We start from the raw sequence: 6,895 nt of genomic DNA, 5'->3' as shown, positions 1-6,895 counted from the left end.
GTATATGTATGTGTGTGTGTGTGTGTGTGTGTGTGTGTGTGTCTTGGACAGGGAGTTGGGAGGAAAATCTCTACACTTAAGATTGGACATGGAGGAGGAGATATGAGGATGGATACTCACAATTTGGCTGTCTCTGTACCTTTGAATTCTTTTCAAACGTCCATAAATTAGATGTGCATTTGGTCTTAGAGACATTTTTGCCCAACTGTTCAATACTGTAACTATACCATTATTATCACATGGTGATCCAGCCATATGGACAGGGCCTTCCCCAGTGATGAGAAGATTTCTATTCTCCATGATAGTGGTTTTGGTTAGATCCAATGTTTAGAAAGTACCTCCGAGCACTGATGTTTATTCATATTATCTGATAGTCCCTGATTTACCATGGTTTGACATGAGTCTTCGACTTGACTTTACCTTGATTGTGTCTAAAAGACAAATGATATGAATTCAAAAGTGAGATGCATTCAGTAGAAACTGTACTTCAAATGCTGAATTTTGATCTTTTCCTATGATAGAAATATGCTGACTGATACTGTCACCTGATACTGGGCGGTGGCAGCAAGTCACAGCTCCTGGTCAGACTCTTGGTCAGAAAGATAAATAACTGACACTCTCCTCGTCCGTGATAGAAGGCTATACTGTTTGGTGGGCTGGATGTATCGGATGCATTTTCAACTTATGGTATTCTCAATTTACCAGGGCCTTATCGAGGCATCAGCCCATTGTAAGGCACGGAGTATCTGTATATCCAAATCCACTACTCTTCTTCCCTGGTGCATTTTAACTTCACGAAGATAGGTACACCATCTTATTTGTCCCTTTGATTGCTAAAGTCGGGTTTGGCTGATAGGTAAAGTGGTTTCTGGACATAGAGAAATGAGGATATGTATTTTCACTCCTCGCTTGACTTGGAATGACAAAGGAGATCTCAGATCAGTGGCTGAACCCTCACAACTAAATAAGACCTTAGGGGACAATGAGACCTCAGATGTCCCAGAGCCAGAACCTGGACACTGCAGATACGAGCCAACTTACAGTTCGGTCTTCTCTCTTCTACCACCTCCTCTGAGACAGGCTGGTTCAATGTTCGAGAAAGCAGTGAGGTAGCAGGACACAGTGGTTTCAGCAGGAGCCTTGGAATCAAACAAACATGGGTTAAAATCTCAGTTTTGGGGATTTGTGCAAACTGTGCTGCTGAAAATGTTACTGACTGTCTGTGTCCTCACAAAACAGAATGGTAACAGCTACCAAGCAGAGTTATTGTGAGAGGTAAAACTGAGAAGAGGTTTACAAAGCACTCAGCACAGTGCGTGGAAGAGAGTAGGAGCTAATTAAATATGAACTCCATTCCCTTCTCTGTGGAACACCTCTGCAGCTAAAAATGCTTCTTTATGCATCAAGGAATTAACACCACTGTTACGAAATTAATTCACAGCGATGCACATGAAAACAGTGATTCAGATCATGGCAAAAAACTATAATTAAAGTATCTGGTATTGTTTGATTACAGGGTTGGCTTCACTCACTTTAGCACTTTGTGGGCAGAGAGTAGGCAACCTGGAGGCAAAGTGTGGCTTTATACTAGAAGTGGTTGCTGCCCACTTCCCTAGGCAAGGTGGTGGTTATTTTTCTGACCCTTGTTTTCCATTGAAGAGCTCCATCTTATGGGGGGGGCTAGAAAGAGGAAAATCTACATTTACTGAACACCTACTATGTGCCGGGGCTTTTGCAGACTTCTTCTCACTCTCTTCTAGAAATCCCAAAAGGTCAATATTCTGTTGTAATTGCATTTGACAACCAAGAATGCTGAGGCTCATAGTTAAATTCAATAAATTTCTCAAAATGTCATTCTCAGTGAGGGATAGAGGTAGGATTTAATTTAAATCCCTTGAACTTCAAAGGCTGCCTCCTATTTTAGGCACCAAATTTACAGCTAAGTATGTAACAGGCAACATTTTAAGTACTTTAAATGTTCCAGCACAGACTGCTAGTTAACTATTCAATTCTGTGCTCTCCCTTTTTACTAACAAAACCCACATTTTTATTTGGTAGCAATGTATCCAACTATCGATCCTTTGCAGCTAAGGAAGCTCAAGTGGTCTAACAAATTATTTGTTAGGGCTACTGGGAAATCTCCTGAAGAGAAACTGATTCCCTTGAGGGGCGATATTGTATGTCCTGTGTCTCTCACCTTTCGTTCCGCTGCTGATCTAGAATATGAACCGAGAGTTGCTACTGACAGCAGTTGTCAACCACGAGGTTCACCAGGTGAATTTGAGAAGAGGAACAACTTCTAAAGACGGCCCAGCAGAAAGTCAGAGGAAGTCTTGGATTCCTAACAACTGTGAAGTGACTTACCAATGCTGGATTCCAATTTTTAGGTTTCTTTTAAATGTGAGCAAGGGCTGGGGATTTGACTCAGTGGTTCTGCGGCCTGCCTGGTAAGTGCAACGGCAACGACCTGAGTTCAATCCCCAGTCTAAAAAACAAAAACAAAAAAAAGAAATAAATAAATGTGAGCGAAATAAGCCTGACCAATTTACCTTACTTTTTTGTTATTATTGCACCTGGACATAATTGTATTTCACCTACAATTTATTTAGCCCTCCAATAATTCTATGAGACAAGTTTTATTTTTATTCCGTGTGTGTGTGTGTGTGTGTGTGTGTGTGTGTGCGTGTGTTCAGGTGAGGTAACTGAAACATGGAGCAGTCAAGCAACTTTCCTTACAGCGTGGAGCTAATATGTAGCAGAGAGTGGATTTGAACTCTATCCAACTTCTGCAACACTCATACTCCTAATAATCATATTAGATTGCCGAGTCAGACTCTACATCAAAGACTACTTTCCGAAGCTGAAGAACTTTCATGTCTCAGTGGAATTTTCCTTCAGAATCAAACTTTATTTCTGATGGCTTGAGCCCTATTTGCATCTGGCATGAGGTTAGTTTTTCACTTTGTAAGAAATAACATTCTAATGGGTTTTTAAGGGCCCAGAAGACTTGTTAGCCATTCCCTGGCTGCTGCAAGACAAACTCATTAAAAACATCTGAACAAAACCAACAGCACTTGAAGGGCAACAAGAAAATGAAGACACTGTGTGGGTTGGGCTAGAGAATTCACCCAGTAAATCACAGATCGTGGAGGGCTGATTCACCCCACTGAAGTTCAGACCCTGTGTCTGGGAGATTTCACCTGTTTGCTTTCCAAGATCCCATACATTGGGAATGAGACCTGCAGTCTCTTACTCCTTATAACAGAATTTCTGTCAATAAAACAATTTGGGAATCCCTGGAGCTCTTGCTTAATATAATTTTATCTTTGTAGAAAGAGTTTGCTAAGCAATGAATGAAGCAAACAAAATTTGAGGAAAAATGTCTACAGAGCTAAAAGAAGCAAACTATTTGGCAGACCTCGAAAAGTATCCAATTACAGTAAAATATGGTTTACCGAGACTACCATCAATTGGAGTTTACTTTTTATGAATTGGTTCTGTAAAATGGGAATAATCACACTGACAGCTCAGGTTACTAAAAGGGAACACATGAAATATAGCTTTGCCAGATGACCTCAGATATTGATTACCACAAAGGTATACTTGAGATGTACTTATATGTTTTAGGACCCAGGACTGACCATTTTGTTCTCTCTTCCAGCCTCTGGGAAGTAGTCCACAGAAGATACAGAGACTATTTTTAAAATAATGAGCAGAGAGAAGCAGCAAATCTTCTGCTGTCCTCAATAACCCAGGCACAGAGCAGAAAGCATTGGCCCTGGTATTTGCAAATACTCTTACAAGTTTTCAGGGTACTTGGTATTAGGAAGCCCCGCTTAGGAAATCTCCTAACCCCTGGGCCCTATCAAGAGGCAGCTCAGCACAGTGGAGAACACCACTTAACCTCAGTTCAAATCTTTGGCCTCCACCAACTCAGCCATGTTAGTTAAATATTTGCCAGCTGGAGCTAGGAATCACATCTACAGCTAATTGTGGTGGGGGTTCAATCAGGTAACTCATGTCAAGGGCTAGAAGAATATCTAGCACATGGTGGGCGATAGTTAGAGGTCAGTGTTAGTGTTTATAATTATTAGTGCAGGCTTTGACACGGTTCCCTTCTCTCTCAGACATCCTCATCATGGTGGCTCTGACTCTCATGAGCTGATGACGAAGCAGGCTTCCTAAGAAAGGAGCTCAATGTAGAGACAGACCCTAAAAAGGCACTGAAAAATAGGCTTCATGGGCTTCCATTAAAAGATCAGAGCTTCATTTTGAAGGCAGGACTGTCAGTTAGACTTAAATCCTAGTTTCTGTGACCTTTAGCAAGATCTTAGGACCTCAGAATGCTCAGGTATATCTCTGTGCTCGTGAAGTTCACTGAATGACAGATGTCTTCCTCTTGGTAGTTTAAACACTGTACCCAGTGCTCAGTTCTAAGACTGTTCTAAACTGACAGGTTGGTTAGAGAAACGGTCCATGCAGTTTTATTGAGAGAAGATCTGCATAACCAACCACACCAAATTGTAGTGGCTTAAAACAACAACCCCTCATTTAGCTAATGACTCTGAGAGTTGCCAATTTGGTCTGGATTCAGTGGGGTAGTTTTGGTGGTCTTTAATGGGTTCATTCATATTTCTGCAGTCAGCTGCTTTGCTCTGCTTCTGGAGATAGTTTGCTGGGGTTGGGGTCATGAGAGCAACAGGGCTACAAGTGACTCATCATCCAGCAGGCCAGCACAGGGTTGATAACATGGTAGCAGCCACGGGATTGAAAGAAAAAAAATTACTCCACTATACAAGCACATTCCAAGTTTCTGCTTACATCACAATGGCTGCATTTGTTGCTTTCTGTTGCTGGGACAAAATACCTGACACCCACAACATAAGGGAGGAGAGGTTTACTTTGGATCATGGACAGAGGATTCAGTCCATGGCTGGCAGGTTCCAAGGCAAGAACAGCATGGTAGAAGGGCATGGCAGAGGAAAGGTGCTTGTTTCATGGTATCTGAGAAGCAGATAAGGGGAAGAACCCAAGAGGAAGAGGGTCAGAGCTAAGATTTAGTCCCCAGTGCAATGCCCCCACAACCCACCCAGATACAACCAGAAGTGTACTTTACTAATTTCCTAGGCATCTCTCTGGCTAATCAAGTTGACAGTCAAGATTAACCATTACTGTGGCCAAAACATATAGCCAAATCCACAGTAGTATGATGAAGAACTTCCCAAAGATGTGCATGCAGGTAGGCTTGAAGCAATCAGAAGCCATATTGTTCCTGCAACAACTATCACCCTCACCATAGGATCTGTCTGGGGAGGTGTATTTCTGGAATCACCTTTTACACCTTAGGCCAAAGTGACTTTCCTCTTAATAAACTCCAAGGAGAAATCATTTAGTCTAGCAGTTCCGGCAGTCTGAATCAAGAAATTCTTCTCATCACTACCAAGTGAAAGATAGTATCCTGCATATGGATTTTCTCAAGCTGTGAATTAGTGTCCTGGAATAGAGGATTTCCCAACTCCTTTGAGACCTGTTAATCATTGAATAACCTAAAAGCCACCCGTGAGCCCTGGGAAGTATTATTTGAAGGAATGGGACGCGAAGATTTTGAAATTAAGCCTGAGCAGAGAATCTGAGCTCTCCGAGCAGGAAGAAGCACAAAAAACGTTAGAGGGCAATGAGCTTGACTCTGGAGCCTTGGACCCTGTGGTTATTTCAGGACCCCACAGAGGTGAAGACATCTTGAATAGAAGATTCCTCAGGGGTCCCTGAAAGAAGAGGCAACCATCCTTGCCCAGGCTCTCCTCCTCTCTCAGCTTATGTCAGGGCCGGTTAGTTCCTTGAAATTGCTGCTTTTTGCAAGCACTGTGCATTTCTGGAGACTTCCAAGAGAGTGAAGAGCTCAGAGCAGAGGGGCACCTGCGCTTCCATGAGGCCAGGTCAGTATAAGCACAGCATGCAGGAGTTAATTCCCTCTCCCCACCCTGTGCTCCCACAGTCCCTCCTGTTGGCCCTCTTGGGCAGGACCTAAAACAATCCCACATAGCCTGTCACTCACAAGTGGCAGACATCTGGTCTCCAGAAAACACTCAGCTAATTCTCACCTGGCAAACTCCCAGAGTTCAGGTCATACCCAGCAGCTCAGCACTTTCTCTTGGCTCTGAGGACATGACAGCCAAAAAGATCCAGTGTGGGCCCACGCAAATTCTATAGCTTGTCAGACCCTGGCCACCCATGGCAGGGGACTACAAGAGGCTCTCTGCAGGTCTCCCCCCGACTCCTCTCTCCATGGATGCCCATCTTCACTGACCACCCTCTTGGAAAGACGGACTCTGAGCAAGGTGAAGGAGGGAACATTCTCTGAAAGAGGATCCTTTCCAGCAGTTGTTTTAAACTAATAAACTGATAGGGCAATCCCTAAGACAATGCCAAATGGAGATTAGAGGCAGAGGAATGAGAGGCATCACTGAGGCCTGAGATAAAAACCAAGAGCATGCAGAACAGGTGATCTGCCTGTATGTGTTCACACTGGGACTAACGCAGAGCAAGGCCAGAACCCTCCGCTGCTGCTAAAGCATAGCTATCCCTGGGCCCAGGCCTCTATCTCCAGGTACAGGCAGGAGCAGGCCTCTGCTAGAGACTCCCCAAATCTCCCCAGCACACTTGGTCAACCGGGAGCCCTTGCTGTTCCCCAGGCAACAGTAGGGACCCCAGATAAATGATTCGGCACAAAAGGAAGAGGACCCCAGCAAGCTCAGGCTTCTGAATGTTCCAAGGACCTTTCACACAGCCTTCAAGTCCTGGCCCTGCCTCTCTCTTATGTGTTCTGCCTGCCAGTCACACAAGACCCAACCCCAATCCCACTCTCCTTGATGCCTTCCCCAGTCTCCCCACCACC

The 6,895-nt window shown here is 43.9% G+C and overlaps 1 long non-coding RNA gene across 2 annotated transcripts in view; it reads right to left on the bottom strand.

Annotated features, from left to right (window-relative positions):
* The window catches only part of LOC104856060, a 37,497-nt gene extending 35,056 nt beyond the window's left edge, over positions 1–2,441 (bottom strand). For both annotated transcript variants that reach the window (XR_004517415.1, XR_778546.3), the window contains exons 1-2: positions 2,365–2,441; positions 1,042–1,139 (exon numbers count right to left, since the gene is read on the bottom strand). This is a non-coding gene — a long non-coding RNA (uncharacterized LOC104856060). The remainder of the gene's footprint in view (positions 1–1,041; positions 1,140–2,364) is intronic.
* Between the last annotated feature and the right edge of the window lie 4,454 nt (positions 2,442–6,895).

This window comes from Fukomys damarensis, unplaced genomic scaffold (genome assembly GCF_012274545.1).
Source record: "Fukomys damarensis isolate Sample0158 unplaced genomic scaffold, DMR_v1.0_HiC HiC_scaffold_16, whole genome shotgun sequence".
Classification (NCBI taxonomy): Eukaryota; Metazoa; Chordata; class Mammalia; order Rodentia; family Bathyergidae; genus Fukomys; species Fukomys damarensis.
Note: the sequence above shows the minus strand (reverse complement) of the source record. Positions and strands in the feature narration are given on the sequence as shown.